This window comes from Mirounga leonina, unplaced genomic scaffold (assembly GCF_011800145.1).
Source record: "Mirounga leonina isolate KUSES-001 unplaced genomic scaffold, KU_Mleo_1.0 Mir_53, whole genome shotgun sequence".
Taxonomy (NCBI): domain Eukaryota; kingdom Metazoa; phylum Chordata; class Mammalia; order Carnivora; family Phocidae; genus Mirounga; species Mirounga leonina.
Window position 1 is genome coordinate 60,955,446 of NW_023270807.1, and position 15,372 is coordinate 60,970,817.

The 15,372-nt window shown below is 44.2% G+C and overlaps 1 pseudogene; it reads left to right on the plus strand.

The window, feature by feature from the left end:
* The first annotated feature begins 4,930 nt into the window (after nt 1–4,930).
* LOC118001343 lies at nt 4,931–8,805 on the plus strand (annotated as a pseudogene).
* The last annotated feature ends 6,567 nt before the right edge of the window (nt 8,806–15,372 follow it).

Below are 15,372 nucleotides of genomic sequence, written 5' to 3' on the forward strand. Positions count from 1 at the left end.
ACTGTAAAATAAGCAAGTCTGGTGTTGTGCCGCAGGTTTGTTCCTATGTTGTCAAATAGACAAGCATGCAGCAAATACTCAGCAATAACAAAATAAATGTCCAGAGACCTTTTTCCAACCAACAAGCCGACAACTCAGCAACTTCAAACAGATTTTTTTTTTCTTTCAGAGCCAATTCACTTGCAGTGTAGGCTGATAAAGCAGTATTAATCTCCTGCTTTAAATCAAGTTTCTGTCACTGGGCTCCATTAATCTCCCCCCCTGTTATCAAGTGTCTCCATGGCAGGAAATTATATTTCTAAATTGAATTTTGTTCTGTTTCGATGTAGTAAGAAATATTTTCCAGACTACTAATAGGATGCATAAAGATTGTGACTCTGACAATACTGTTAGATAAATAAAAGCTATAAATTAAACCCACCTTCATTCACCAGCAAGCATAATAGCAAAATAGAAAGCATTGATTACCTGGAAAGAGTAATCAAATAAAAGATTTTAAATGAAAAGTGAGGTAGCAGATGGTTAACTTTTTAATTTACCTTTTTATAGCTATTGCCCATAAAGGAAAAAAGAAAAAAAATCAATTCAATGAGTCTCCTGGTGTTAATAAAACACATATTGATTCTTAGTGCATATGCTTACTCTACAAGATGCTCAAACCTGGTTCTACCACTGGTAATGGAAGCAGATACTGTTTATGAGCACTTCAGTGGAGACAAATTTACAGTAAAGAAATGTCTCTAAGCTAGATTTATTATTAAAGAACAAAAGCTTATAACCACAAGTAACAAAGAGATTTCATTTTACGGTTAGAGATCCACTCATAGGAGGCCAGGACAATTCAGCCAAATCACAGTTCAGTCACTGGAAGAGGTCTTCAAAATTATAGTCTCCCTTTTTGTCGGTGAACAATAATGATTTCAATAAGGTTTAGTTTTTTTTTCCATTGATATAAATTGCCATATACTGCCTCCCTTAACACGTCTAGATTCTCTTTGACAGTAAAAATTTGGAAAAAGTCTCTTCACTTTTTATTGAAAACATGGCCTCAAGGTGGTCCATTAAAACTTCCCATGTTTAAAGAAGCATTGCATGAAAGAAGCTTTTCATTGTGCATCCATGTATGAGGCCTGTAGAACACATAATTAATGCTACCTATACCAAGATGCTTGAAGAATAAGTAGAATCTGACAAATGTACAAAGGAATGGGGGGGGGGGGCAATTTTCCAGACAGAAGAGAGATGAATGGATACTAGCACTTCTTTCCCACCCTCACCTACAGATCTTGACCTGAATAGATAAGATATATGGATCAAATCACTATAACTTCTTTAACTTCACATTTAGAATACTTCAAGCAGAATTACCATGGTGGCTTAAACCACTGTTACACATACTATCTTCATCAACTTCAGTGTTTTGAAGTTCCATTAAATTAAACATGTAAAGCTTATTCATAACAAATAAAAGAATAACAGTGTAACATCACAGAACTTAAAGTTTACAAAAGTAAAACTAAGAATCTGATGAAAATTATAAAGAATACCTTCAAAATAATAAGCAAGTATTAACCAGAACTAGACAGCAAACCAAAATGGAATAGATTATGTTCAGAAGAAGAAATACAACATGTTCTTTTCATAAATAAAAGCAGGTAGTAAAAAGAGAAGTCAGCATTTGAAAAACATACATCCTCCTCCTTTACCCTCTATGTGGATCTTACCTACATGTGTGAGAAAGAAAAAACTGCAGCATCACAAACAAGAGGTCGTAAGTCACATTCCTTAAGAATAACCAAGTGGTAATGGTAAGTTTGAAAAACTCTGAAGCTTATTTATTATTATTACTAATAATAATAATAATAATAGAATTTTGACCAGAGTGCAGACTATAATATGCTCCTGGGAAGAATGGCAGCAAAAGAGAATGACGATCATTGTTTTTCTATATGCTGCAATTCGACAATGTATTTTGCATAAACCACAACACCAGATGTCTAGCCTCTGGACTTACTTTTTATCAGGAACCATCTCATCAAGTGTGATGTACATTTCAAGTATTTCTACCATGCTCTGTTTAATACCAAAAGGTTTGGTGGGGTTCCACATGGAATTAATTTGTGATCCTAAAAGCCAACTCAGGACAGTCTCAATTTCAGGCTAAGTCCATCTGCCAAAATGTTGCTTCACACATGAAATGCACTTGCTAGTCACTAATTTTCAGAAGTGTCTCTTAGTCAACTACCCATATGTAAAACATATAGTTCAATTGTGATTCATTAAAGGGAAAAAATCTATATTGCCTAAACAAAGCACAAAATAGAAGTCACAAACAAAGGTGTAAAAGCACTTCAATTTTCCAGTAGAGAAATTCTTATACTGCATTTCTTAGAATTTTCCAGCAACACACATTCTCTCATGCTGAATGTTCATGATTTTCATTCTCACCATTAAATGGTCCCATTTTAAAAGGATCACCCTTCTTAGCAAAACATATTTAGATACCCAGTTGTGTTGGTTCAAAGGCTTCTAGTTCTAAATACTTATAGGTAGAAAAGAGAAGTGTTAGGAGTCTACTTCACCCTGGTTTTTCCTGAGATTTGAAAAAGACTGATCAACCACACAACAGAACATCAGGATGTGGCCAGAGGCTTTGTTCTTCAGCTGTGAGACAAAGTTTCCTCAGGAAGGAAATCTTAAGTAAGAAAGTTATCAGGAAACTAAGGACTATGCCAGTCATCTATAAAGAGCTCAAAATACTTCAGAGAGCAAAATATTCAACCAAGTTCTTTTTCTATTTTTTTATTTTTTATTTTAGAGAAAAAGTGGGGGGAGGGGCAAGGGAGAGGGAGACAGAGTCTTAAGCAGACCCCACACTGAGCTCAGAGCCCAACTTGGGGTTCAATCTCATGACCCTGAGTTCATGACCTGAGCTGAAACCAAGAGTCAGACACTTAACTGACTGTGCCACCCAGGTGCCCCAAGTTCTTTTTTTAAACAGAGAAATCAAATCCCAAGTCCAGCCAAGGAGAAAAAGATCAAAAGGGATATTCTATCTCTATCTCAAAAAAAAAAAAAAAAAAAAAAAAATGGCACTCACTCTCAATTTTTAAAATGTGAGTATCTTTAGTCACTTTCAAGTATAGCTTTATTTTTTTCCCCAAGTATAGCTTTAAATATATTGAGAGCTTTGCTTTGAATAATGGTGCTGGATTCTCCATGGTGTGTTTCCCAGGCCATTTTCCTTGAATGTCAAATTGCTCAGGAAGCTTCCTTAGGAAAGCCTTACTTCCAGAAGAACCAATCCCTAAAACTTGAGCTGAACAGAATAGAGGCTTGATTTTAAAGCATTTTGTCAAGTTCTAGCTGAATAGAAGGGACAACTCCCAGGGCCGTCTTTGAAGATCCAACTTTATAAGCAACTGGTTAATCAAAAGAAAGCTTAAAAAGGGAAGAAAGTTCATTGACATGGCTTCTTAATACCTATCTGGTTCCAAATAGTCAATATCTATATTAAAAGGCTAAAGCTAATAACTTTTTTCCTGTCTGTATCAGTCTTAAGATCTAGCAAGATCTACAATCTCCTAGAATTCTTTCAACTAAACTCTTCAGCAACATCACCAATCCACAGCACGGAGGAGGGACAAAGCAGGATACAAAGAAACTAAAACAGCAGAGCCTCTCACCTTAACAGAGTTTTAAATTCATTGTTGCCATTTTAAAATTTGGATATTTCCCATAAATATCCAGATTTACAGCTTTTTTTTTTTTTTTTAATTGTAGGATCCAGCATCACTGGGCCCTCATTTCAGTCTGGCAATAATTGATTGGCCATGAGTAGCTACTGCTTAATCCATGGACCAAATAATCTCCAAAATCCTTCCAAGAACAAAATTCTGAGTGTACTTAGTTGTTAAACTTTTTTTCAAATAGCATTAACAAAATAGAATTCATAAGTGTGAAGCTCAGAACACTTCTCTGAAGTGAAAGTGAATTTCAGAACTACGATTATTAAAAATGACAGGGAGGTTCCTCTTGTACTAAGCAGGATTACCATGGCAACAACACATTATCAGTAAAGTAAAACTAACCTATCCCATTATGGTCTAATCCCAGCTCACCTTTCCTACTAGTGAATGAACAATCCAATGCCTGGTGAATTCTGCTTCATAATGATAGGAAGAGACAACATCAAAGGATCATAAAGCAACATTGTTATGAACGCTTGGCCACCACAAGCCAGTTATCTTTGTGGTAACTCTTCTGACACTTCCTGCTTAAAACCCAAAAGATCAGAAGGATGCTGAGGGCCTGCTTTCATAATGTGTATTCATACTGAAAATCAAGATCAAGTGAGTGTTTGTCCTGCACCATGGGAGCTCACCTTCCTGAGCTCACCTTAGGACACCTGCATTACTGTTTGACAGGTGTACCACCCCAGGCCTTTGTGGCAGCCTGCCAGGCCCCACTGCCAATGTGCTTACTGAAGGACATTTGAGAAGGGTGGCCCACTCAGAGTACTCAATCATGGTGAACAAGGCCAAGAAGGCCATCTTTGTCCAGGTTCATCTCTCCAGACCCCCAACCTTGAACTGCAGCCTCTTAAAGACCTCTTCTAGGGCCTCAGAGGTCTTATAGTGAAGCTTCTGAATTTCACTCTCAAAGCTCTGCACACACCACCCCTTGGACCAGGGGTCCAAGGTGGCATGAGGGGTGAGGAAGAGCAACAGGTGGAGCTGACCAAGGTGGACTGTGGCCCAGGGCCAGGCCAGGGATCCTGCTGCCATGAAAGAGGAGGCCGCCCAGCACATGGTGCTCACAGGGCCGGACACAGAGGTGGACACCTACACCAGGCACAACCTGACTGGCCACAGCCCCATCCAGCAGCACCAGGCTGGCTGAGCCTAGAGAGATGTGGGCCCACCCCATCATGGACCAGCACTCTGTACAGGTGTGCCCTTATCACCATGATCATATGGAGCATCACCTGCCATAGCCGGCTAGCCTTCATGTCTTCATGTTGCTGCTCTGGGCTTACCTCATCTGGACCACGTGTAGCTGCCACCGGCTGACCGTGCTTGGAGCACCTTCCATCCTGCTCTACAGACTGGCACTGTGTGGCCTATACTACATGTGGGCCACGGAGCAGTGTCCTGAGCTCCCCACCACCCTGGGAGCTGTCAGCCTGGCCATCTGGGGCTAGAGAACATCCACTACCTCTGTCTGAACCTCAGCGCCACGGTGCTGTACACTCTGACCTTCTGGCTCCTGCTACACCAGTTTGTCAAAGAGAAGCTACTGAAGGTGAAGGACCCCCTGCACCAATGGAGGTCACCATGGCAGACACAGAGCTCATGTGGATGCTGCTCCAGAGACTGGGAGAGCCAGTCACAGGGGTCTATCTGTGCCAACTACTGGATCTGCCTTTCTGTTGGCATGCTCATCGTGGTCAGCTTTGCCAACTGCCTCATCATCTGCAAGATCATCTACATGTTCACACGCAGGGTGTGGCGAGTGGGACCCCACTGGTGCAGCATCAGGAGGAGGAAGAGTAGGTCTCCGGGGACAAGGGGCTGAGCACAGCTGGCCCCCACCAAGCCACACAAGTCCCAGAAGCCATAGCCAACAAGTGGGGCCTGGTGACCAGGCAGCTGCTGGACTTGGCCACCGGCTTCTGGGACTTTTGTGGTGTTCTTGTGATGCCTGCTGGAGCTGCATGTCTTCAAGCTGGTGGTCCTATCTAGATGGCCCTGAAGGAGGTGTGGGTGATGAACCTCCTGCTACCCTACTCCCACTTCTGGCCTCCTGCCAGTCCACCTTCTGGATCTGCATTATCATTATGTCCAAGAGGGTCTATCAAGATCTTCAGCCCCCATGAGTACTCCAGAAACTGTACTGAGCCCTTCCTCAATAGCACCACTTGCAGACAGAGATCAATCAATTCTTGCTGTATCAGAGGCCCATCAATCCTGCTAACCGGTTTGGGGTGTAGAAGGGCTTCCTGACCTGGGCTACATCCGGAATCCCCTACAGACCCTGCTGCTGGCATTTGAGGCCACCATGTACCGATGCCAGGAAGATCTCCACCCATAGCACCTGCTGGCCCCACCAGCTGCCCAAGCTGTCTATATATGACAGCACTCTCCAGTGGCTGAACCAGGGCCTCTCAACTGCCTCAAATTCTTCTTCTACAAACTTGGACTGGAGATCTTCCTGATGGCCGTGCACACATTTGGGCTGTGCAGGAACTTCATGGTCATCCCGCATGGCTATCCTCACCCACCAGCACTCTAGGCTATTGCCAGCCTCTTCCTGATACTCTTACTGCTTTACCAGTACCTGCTATACCTTGGCATTCCTCCTGCCCTGTGCATAAACTACCTGTGGCCCTGAAGCAAGACCATCCTTGTGAACTCCACACTCAAGTGGCTGTCCCTACCCAATTTACTCAGGGCCCCCAACCCCACCAACCTCATAAGTGACTTCCCCCTGCTGCTCTGCACCTCCCAGCAGGAGCAGCTGCCCTCTCCCAGGCACACCCAGGAGTGGCTGACATCAATACTGACCACCCGGAACTTGTGGGGGGCGCCCCACCCCACGCCCACCTTTATCCCCCACAGGTCCTACCTTAACAGGCTGAAGGTGGCCATCTTCTGCTTGCTCTTCTTGTTGGTGTTGGTCAAGGGGGCTGCCCACATCAGCCCCTTCAAGCTGGGCTACCTACTGGCCCGCTTATACCTGCTGCTCTTCTGCACCAAGCTGCGGAAGAACACACGAGCCTGCTCCCGCCGTGGGATGGCCTCATTCTCTACAGCTCACTGCCATCTTCGAGAACATGCTCTTGTTCCTGTCCTGTGTGTTTGTGGAGCAGCTTCTGCTGGGCCATCCAACTTTTATTCAGCCTCGTATGCCGCATCAAAGGTGACCATGCCCCCAGGGAGATGCTGGGCAGGGGCCAGGACTGCCGGCTGCGCGTGGAGGCGGCCAGGTCGTCCGGGACAGCCCCTCTCCCTGTTGCCGCCGCGGCAGCACTGCATCTTCCTCAGCCACTACTACCAAGGCCGAGCCTGCAGGAGTTTTGCCCTCTGCGGGGCTGCCCACCTCAAAAGCATCAACCTCCACCACAAAGCGCTGAAGTCCCTGGCGCAGCTGCGCCAAGCCTAAGCAGCAACAGGCACGACACGGCGGGCGGTGGCCCTCCGGAGACCAGGAGCCAGGGCCGGGCAGTCCGGAGGACTTCTCCCTGCTGCAGTGACAGTGGTGCTGGCTGTGACTGGACCACGTCACAGTCATCCACTCCTGCCTGGGACCACTATCTGTTCGAGTCTGACGGTGAGGAGAAGAAGACCCAGCCCGAGGACCCCAGGCAGTGAGCACAGAGCGCCTTCCAGATGGCACAGCAGGGAGGGGGGACCAAGGTCCTGGCCGTGCTGAGGCGGCGGTGGCCGGAGCTGGCAGCCTAGCTGCCCACAGGAGGCGGCCTGCGGCCGGAGGCGGAGCCCGCGGAAGGCCGGGACGCAGCGAGAGCCGAGCCCGCGCTTCCTGTGCGTGAGGGGCCGTGCGCGGGTGGACGCGCGACGCACTGGCTGCACGCCTGCCCCAGCGCCGCGAGCCACGTGCTGCGTGCTGCGTGCGCAGTGGCGGCCACCTCCGCACCCGGGAGCTCCTCCCGAGGGCAGAGAGGCGCTGGCGCGTGCGGGGCCGGCTCTAGGAGAGCTAAGCCCAGGCCGCGCTGCAGGGCCCCTCGGAGGCCCGTGCTGCGCCAGGCACAGCCTCCGGCGAGCACAAGCAACAACACAAGCAGTCCCCTCAGCACCGGCTGCAACACCCACAGCGGCAGCGAGGAGGTGGTGCCGAGCCCAGGACTTCCTGTGCGGCTCTGGGAGCTTCCAGCCAACACAGGCATCCGGTCACGCATGGCCTGTGCATCCCAGAGCTGGAGGAGGCCCAGCGGTTCACAGCAGGGCAGGCCCGGGCACTGCGGCTGCTGCGGGCCGTGTACCAGTGTGCGGCCGCCCACTCGGAACCAAGAAGTTTGACTTCCTTCCCTGGAACAGTCACGCAGTGATGCGCCACTACGAGAACAAGCCCTACTTCGTTTCATGCATGCTGGGCCTGAAGAAGACTGAAGGCTAGCTACATCAGGTATGACCTGGTGCGGCTCATGGCTCTCTTTGGGAGGGCCCAAAACCCAGAGGACCTGCAGGAGCAGAGGGAGGCAGATGCTTGGGGATAGAGGAGTCACCCCCAGGAGAGAGTGAGGGCAACTGGGCTCCACCTGCAGAGCTGCTTCTGTCTGTCCCTGGCCCTGTGTGTATATCCGCAGCAGGTGGCAGCTGGTCTGGCAGCTCGATGACCCACCACTCAAGGAAGCCAGCAAAACCCTGAGCCCACACATTCCCTCCAAAGCTAGATGCACATGTCGTGGCAGTCACCCTCCTCTGGGCTGTAGCTGCTTTATAGGGTTGGCTTCAGGCCTGTTGGGTGCAGAAATACACTTGGGGAAGAGATTGGGGATGATTACTGACCTGTCCGAGGTGCTGGCCAGCTTGCTGTCATTGCATCCTGCTGCTGGGGCACAGGTCCATGGTGTACTCCATGGTGCTGCATTTGGCCAAGTCCCTCTGGAAGTTCCAGGCTGGCTCTTCTCTGTGTGAGTAAAAAGCATTGTTCCATCCAGTGCTTGGTTATGTTGTGTTTTCCTTGGTGACTCTGATACCAGGATGCAGTGGACAGACGTGTTTGGACTCTTATCCTGGGTGGCTGGCAACTGTAATGATCTTTTCTATCCTGCATGTCCTTGGAGTACCCCCCTGGCATTGATTACTGGTAACACAATGTTCTACTGGACGGACTGCTAATGGATACCTGGGTTTCTTTTGGGTGATAAAATACTGTCTAAACTTAGATCATCATGATGGTTGCACAAGTCCACAAATATACTAATAAATGACATGGTAACGGTGTTCTTTGTCGATAAGAATTCACTTTAAACTCGCTAAAAGAGTCTTTCCTCTAACACTAGTTTCAGTACTCTATTTGCTGATCCACCAGAGATAGGTTGGATGTCAGCTTAATGTCATCTCAAGCCTCATTTTATCTACAACTAATGCAGGCTGGGAATGCAATGTCAGGCATTAAGCTTAAATTTCACTTAAATCAGATATTCCATTTGTTTTTTTAAAGATGGTTTAAATTTTAGCATACTGCTATTTTAGTCCTCTTGATAGTATTGTTTCTTCTATTAAATTACTAGGTCCATTCAGAAAGGGGAAAGGGAGAGATGTCTATATCCCCAAATACTTTCCATTGTTCAGCCCAGAAGATGGATCCATTTTACCCCAAGTCTAATGGTAGTGAATGTTGTATGAATGTGGAGCAGAGTGGTACCTCAAACATTGCTACTGACTTAGCAGTACATTGTTATTAAAAGCAGTACATAATTGCTATTAAAAGCAATGTACTCTTCCCTCCCTCCCATATACCTGCGGTTACTTTTGTTTGGCATGTATGCTCCATCACATTATTACAAAACTGTACCCCAGAGTACTGTTAACTCAGTTTTCTCTTTGTATCACTACATTCGATGTATTTTTCACATCAAGGTGTTTCTATAGACTGGACAGAGTTAGAGTTCAGCTTCTTCTAGCCAAAGTGTTTAAATTTGACTAGACAGCAGCAATTGCTTTTTAATCTAAGCAAACTGATCTGTCAAAGGCAATCAACTCAGGGAAGTTATTCCAGGAGGATCCTAATAATCCCGATGAATCACACTGCTCTATGTGAAACTCAGCTGCTGAACTCTTGACATAATGTCACAAGTACTTAGAGGAATTAGTACATACAGCTGAACTCTATGTTGACACACAAACTCTAGCTTCTCGTGCATAAGTTAATGATCACTGCATTTGGTCTGGGGAGGAATAATGTATGTGGTGATGTCAGTTCATGTTTATTTTTTTTTAAGATGTTATTTATTTATTTGAGAGAAAGAAAAAGTACAAGCGGGGGACTGGGAGAGGGAGAAGCAGGCTCCCAGCTAAGCAGGGAGTGCCATGTGGGGCTCGATCCCAGGACCCTGGGACCATGACCTGAGCCAAAGGCAGACACTTAACCGACTGAGCCACCCAGGCACCCCTCAGTCCATCTTTAATGATGATGTTACATCCCCTAGGCTTCATGTTGCATAATGTTCACAAGCATTTATCAACAGTATGTTTAATTCCTCTAGATGTAAATAAAGGTTTGTTGTGATTTTTAAAAATCACCTATCTTTTAAACAGGGTTCCTAACCTCTTAAAAATGCTCCTACCAATTTAGGGCTTTCCTGTTACCAGGATCTTTAAGTAATTTTTCTTGTTTAAATATTGCAACAATAATTGAGAGGTCAGTAGAGATGGTAACATCATTTATATCATTAGTAAGTCACAGAACTGAGACTCAAACCTCAGTCTGATGGCTTGATGTTTTGAGGTCTTCCTGATGCTGTAAATCTTTTTTTTTTAAGATTTTATTTATTTATTTGAGACAGAGAGAATGAGAGACAGAGAGCATGAGAGGGAGGAGGGTCAGAGGGAGAAGCAGACTCCCTGCCGAGCAGGGAGCCCGATGCGGGACTCGATCCCGGGACTCCAGGATCATGACCTGAGCCGAAGGCAGTCGCTTAACAAACTGAGCCACCCAGGCGCCCCCCTGATGCTATAAATCTTGTCTTTGGAGCTTTTGTTCTAGTGTTAGGATTACTAGGATAGTGTGGAATAGCATTGTTGAGAGTCTTGTCCCCAAATAGGGCAGCCCTGTCAGGTTCCCTCTGCTCCCCACAGCGAACCCTACCAAACTTAAAATAAGGAAACAGAATAGATGGGGAGGCAGCAATAATGAGTGGGATCTCATGGAGCGCTGGGCTGAAAATTTTCCCTAAGTGATGGCACAGGTGTTCTTTGAGAATGACCTCCTCTTACAGTTGGAGGAGAACTTTAAGAGAAATAATGACACACAATTCAGAGGGCACTGAAAGAGTCACTTGGCTAGAAGATAAGCTTGGAAGAATAATATATAGTAATAGTAAGAATAGTAAGAATAATAGTAATATAATTGCTAATGTATATTGAACACTTACTATTTTCCACTATTGTAAGTGCTGTATGTATATTAATTTATTAAATTCTCATCACAACCCTGTGAAGTAGGTAACTGTTACTCTGATGAAAAATTGAGACAGGCGCCTGGGTGGCTCAGTCGTTAAGCATCTGCCTTCGGCTCAGGTCATGATCCCAGGGTCCTGGGATCGAGTCCCACATCGGGCTCCCTGCTCGGCAAGAAGCCTGCTTCTCCCTCTCCCATTCCGCTTGCTTGTGTTCCTGCTCTCGCTGTCTCTCTCTCTGTGTCAAATAAATAAATAAATAAAATATTTAAAAAGAAAAAAGAAAAATTGAGGCAATTGGGGGTTGACTGACTTACCTGTGACCACACAGCTAGTAACTTGGGGAAACTGATTCTCCAACTTGTGCTCTAATTATTGTGTAGTAGTAATGATGAATTTGAAAAGACTTCCTGAATTATGATAAATTTCATTTACTTTCCTGACTTAAGGACAATAATGTGTATTTCCATCTCAGGCAGTATTTCAGCCTCGAAGAGTCTGACTGACCCTTCCATTCGAAAACACCCAAAATTGATGCATAATATTAAAAGGAAAAAACTTTTTAAAACATGCTAATAAGCTGGCAAGAAAGTGAGGAATACTGAGGTGGCTAAAGTCACATGAAAATGTGGACCCACTGGGATCGAGCCAGGCATCGGGCTCCCTGCTCAGCAGGGAGCCTGCTTCTCCCTCTCCCACTCCCCCTGCTTGTGTTCCTGCTTTCACTATCTCTCTCTGTCAAATAAATGAAATCTTTAAAAAAAAAAAAGAAAATGTGGACCCAGTTTTTACTCTGATAATATTCAATGATCCTGTAGACCTTGATCTTTGATTTCTCATAGGATCATGGGGCCTGGAGACCACAAGTGGCCTGACTGAGGTGGGGAGTCTAATAGGAGACTTCAGTGACCCATACATAGATCTACTTCCTACACTAGAGATAATAAGAAAAGCTGATTTCTTGGGGCATCTGGGTGGCTCAGTCAGTTAAGTGTCTGCCTTTGGCTCAGGTCATGATCTCTGGGTCCTCGGATCGAGCCTCGAGTCGGGCTCCCCACTCAGTGGGGAGTCTGCTTCTCCATCTGCCCCTCCCTCCACCCCCTGCTTATGCTCAATCTCTCTCTCAAATAAAATCTTAAAAAAAAAAAAAAAAAAAATTCTCAATCCCCAGGTGCTAGTAGAGGAGAAAAAAATCTCTCCTCTAAGATTCATAACCACAGACCTTTATTTGTGTTTCTCGTCCAAATTTATACCACTAGAGTGGTGCCAAAGAAACTTCAGGTTAAGAATATGGTTTAAAATTGTACTGGGTTGGTAATGCACTCAGATGCCTGGCAGAATCAAAAGCAACCCCACTCAAAAGGGGCCAACTGTAAAGTCAATTCCCAAAGAAATCCCACAAACTACCAAAGAATAAAATTTCAGAGCAGAGTATCACAAAATACATAAAGGACCATGAGTATAGGGCCATTGGAAACTATAATCATAAGAATTAGACCCCAGAAGACACCAGATAGTACAATTATGCAATAGAGAATGACAGGTGTAACCTGGTAGTATTTTGCTTCAACTGTACCACTTATCTCTTGCTCCCTATCCCTGGGCTTCTCTGATGTCAGTTAGGGTGTATTCAGAAATCTTCTAGGCACTCATGCACACATGTCTGGAAGTATGGAAGACTGCCTTCCCTGGGGCAACCTTTGACCAATGGACTATGAAAGCTAATGGATAAATGCTCTCATCTTTCACTCTCTTAGTGGACAATTCTGAGATACCAGCTCTTCAAAAGGTGCTGATGGCACTGAGTCCCAGTTGCCCACAGTGAAGATCAATCCATACGGCATCCTTATATTGGCTTTCCCTCCTTCCTTGTTTCCCTTTCTCCAATCTCACACTCCTGTTCCCTGCGTTCACTTCCCCAATAAACTACTTGCCTACTTGCCTGAGAATTTTAAATACGAATAAGGAACAAAAGACTAAAACATGAGAAGGAAGACTCAGAAAAAGAACCATATAGAACTTCTAGAAATGAAAAATAAAATAATTTTAACTTAAAATTTATATTTAAAATTTTAAAGATCAAGGTCTACAGGATCATTGAATATTATCAGAGTAAAAACTGGGTCCACATTTTCTTTTTTTTTTTTAAAGATTTCATTTATTTGACAGAGAGAGATAGTGAAAGCAGGAACACAAGCAGGGGGAGTGGGAGAGGGAGAAGCAGGCTCCCTGCTGAGCAGGGAGCCCGATGCCTGGCTCGATCCCAGTGGGTCCACATTTTCATGTGACTTTAGCCACCTCAGTATTCCTCACTTTCTTGCCAGCTTATTAGCATGTTTTAAAAAGTTTTTTCCTTTTAATATTATGCATCAATTTTGGGTGTTTTCGAATGGAAGGGTCAGTCAGACTCTTCGAGGCTGAAATACTGCCTGAGATGGAAATACACATTATTGTCCTTAAGTCAGGAAAGTAAATGAAATTTATCATAATTCAGGAAGTCTTTTCAAATTCATCATTACTACTACACAATAATTAGAGCACAAGTTGGAGAATCAGTTTCCCCAAGTTACTAGCTGTGTGGTCACAGGTAAGTCAGTCAACCCCCAATTGCCTCAATTTTTCTTTTTTCTTTTTAAATATTTTATTTATTTATTTATTTGACACAGAGAGAGAGACAGCGAGAGCAGGAACACAAGCAAGCGGAATGGGAGAGGGAGAAGCAGGCTTCTTGCCGAGCAGGGAGCCCGATGTGGGACTCGATCCCAGGACCCTGGGATCATGACCTGAGCCGAAGGCAGATGCTTAACGACTGAGCCACCCAGGCGCCTGTCTCAATTTTTCATCAGAGTAACAGTTACCTACTTCACAGGGTTGTGATGAGAATTTAATAAATTAATATACATACAGCACTTACAATAGTGGAAAATAGTAAGTGTTCAATATACATTAGCAATTATATTACTATTATTCTTACTATTCTTACTATTACTATATATTATTCTTCCAAGCTTATCTTCTAGCCAAGTGACTCTTTCAGTGCCCTCTGAATTGTGTGTCATTATTTCTCTTAAAGTTCTCCTCCAACTGTAAGAGGAGGTCATTCTCAAAGAACACCTGTGCCATCACTTAGGGAAAATTTTCAGCCCAGCGCTCCATGAGATCCCACTCATTATTGCTGCCTCCCCATCTATTCTGTTTCCTTATTTTAAGTTTGGTAGGGTTCGCTGTGGGGAGCAGAGGGAACCTGACAGGGCTGCCCTATTTGGGGACAAGACTCTCAACAATGCTATTCCACACTATCCTAGTAATCCTAACACTAGAACAAAAGCTCCAAAGACAAGATTTATAGCATCAGGGGGGCGCCTGGGTGGCTCAGTTTGTTAAGCGACTGCCTTCGGCTCAGGTCATGATCCTGGAGTCCCGGGATCGAGTCCCGCATCGGGCTCCCTGCTCGGCAGGGAGTCTGCTTCTCCCTCTGACCCTCCTCCCTCTCATGCTCTCTGTCTCTCATTCTCTCTGTCTCAAATAAATAAATAAAATCTTAAAAAAAAAAGATTTACAGCATCAGGAAGACCTCAAAACATCAAGCCATCAGACTGAGGTTTGAGTCTCAGTTCTGTGACTTACTAATGATATAAATGATGTTACCATCGCTACAGCATAAGAAAGAATAAACTGGAAGATGAATCAATATTTTGCATAATGCAGAACAGAGACATAGCATAAAAAATATACAAGTGATAGAAATATCGACATCTACAAAAGTCAAATTGGAATTCCTGAAGGAGATAGCACATGGATATAAATACAAAATATGAATTATTATGTAAATTTAAATGAAAAAAATAAATGTTTTTAAAAGTAAAGATTATTAGATTGGGTAAAAATAAATAAAATCCACTTATAGGTTGCTTTAAAAAGAATGCTATGACATAAGGTTAACAAATAGTTGAAATTAGAAAGATGAAAAAATATATACAGAGTGCAGATAACCAAAATCAAGCTGATGTTACTATATTAATATCAGATAAAATGGACTTTTAAGACAAAAGGCATTGAGATAAACTACATAATGAGAAAAGGTTAATTCACCATCAGATATAAAAATTCCAAACAACTCTATACAATATAGCTTGAAACTATATAAAGCAAAACTTAAAAGAATTATAAGAAGAAATATATAAGCTGGACTTAGACATAATGGATATCTTTTCCCAATCTGTCATCTG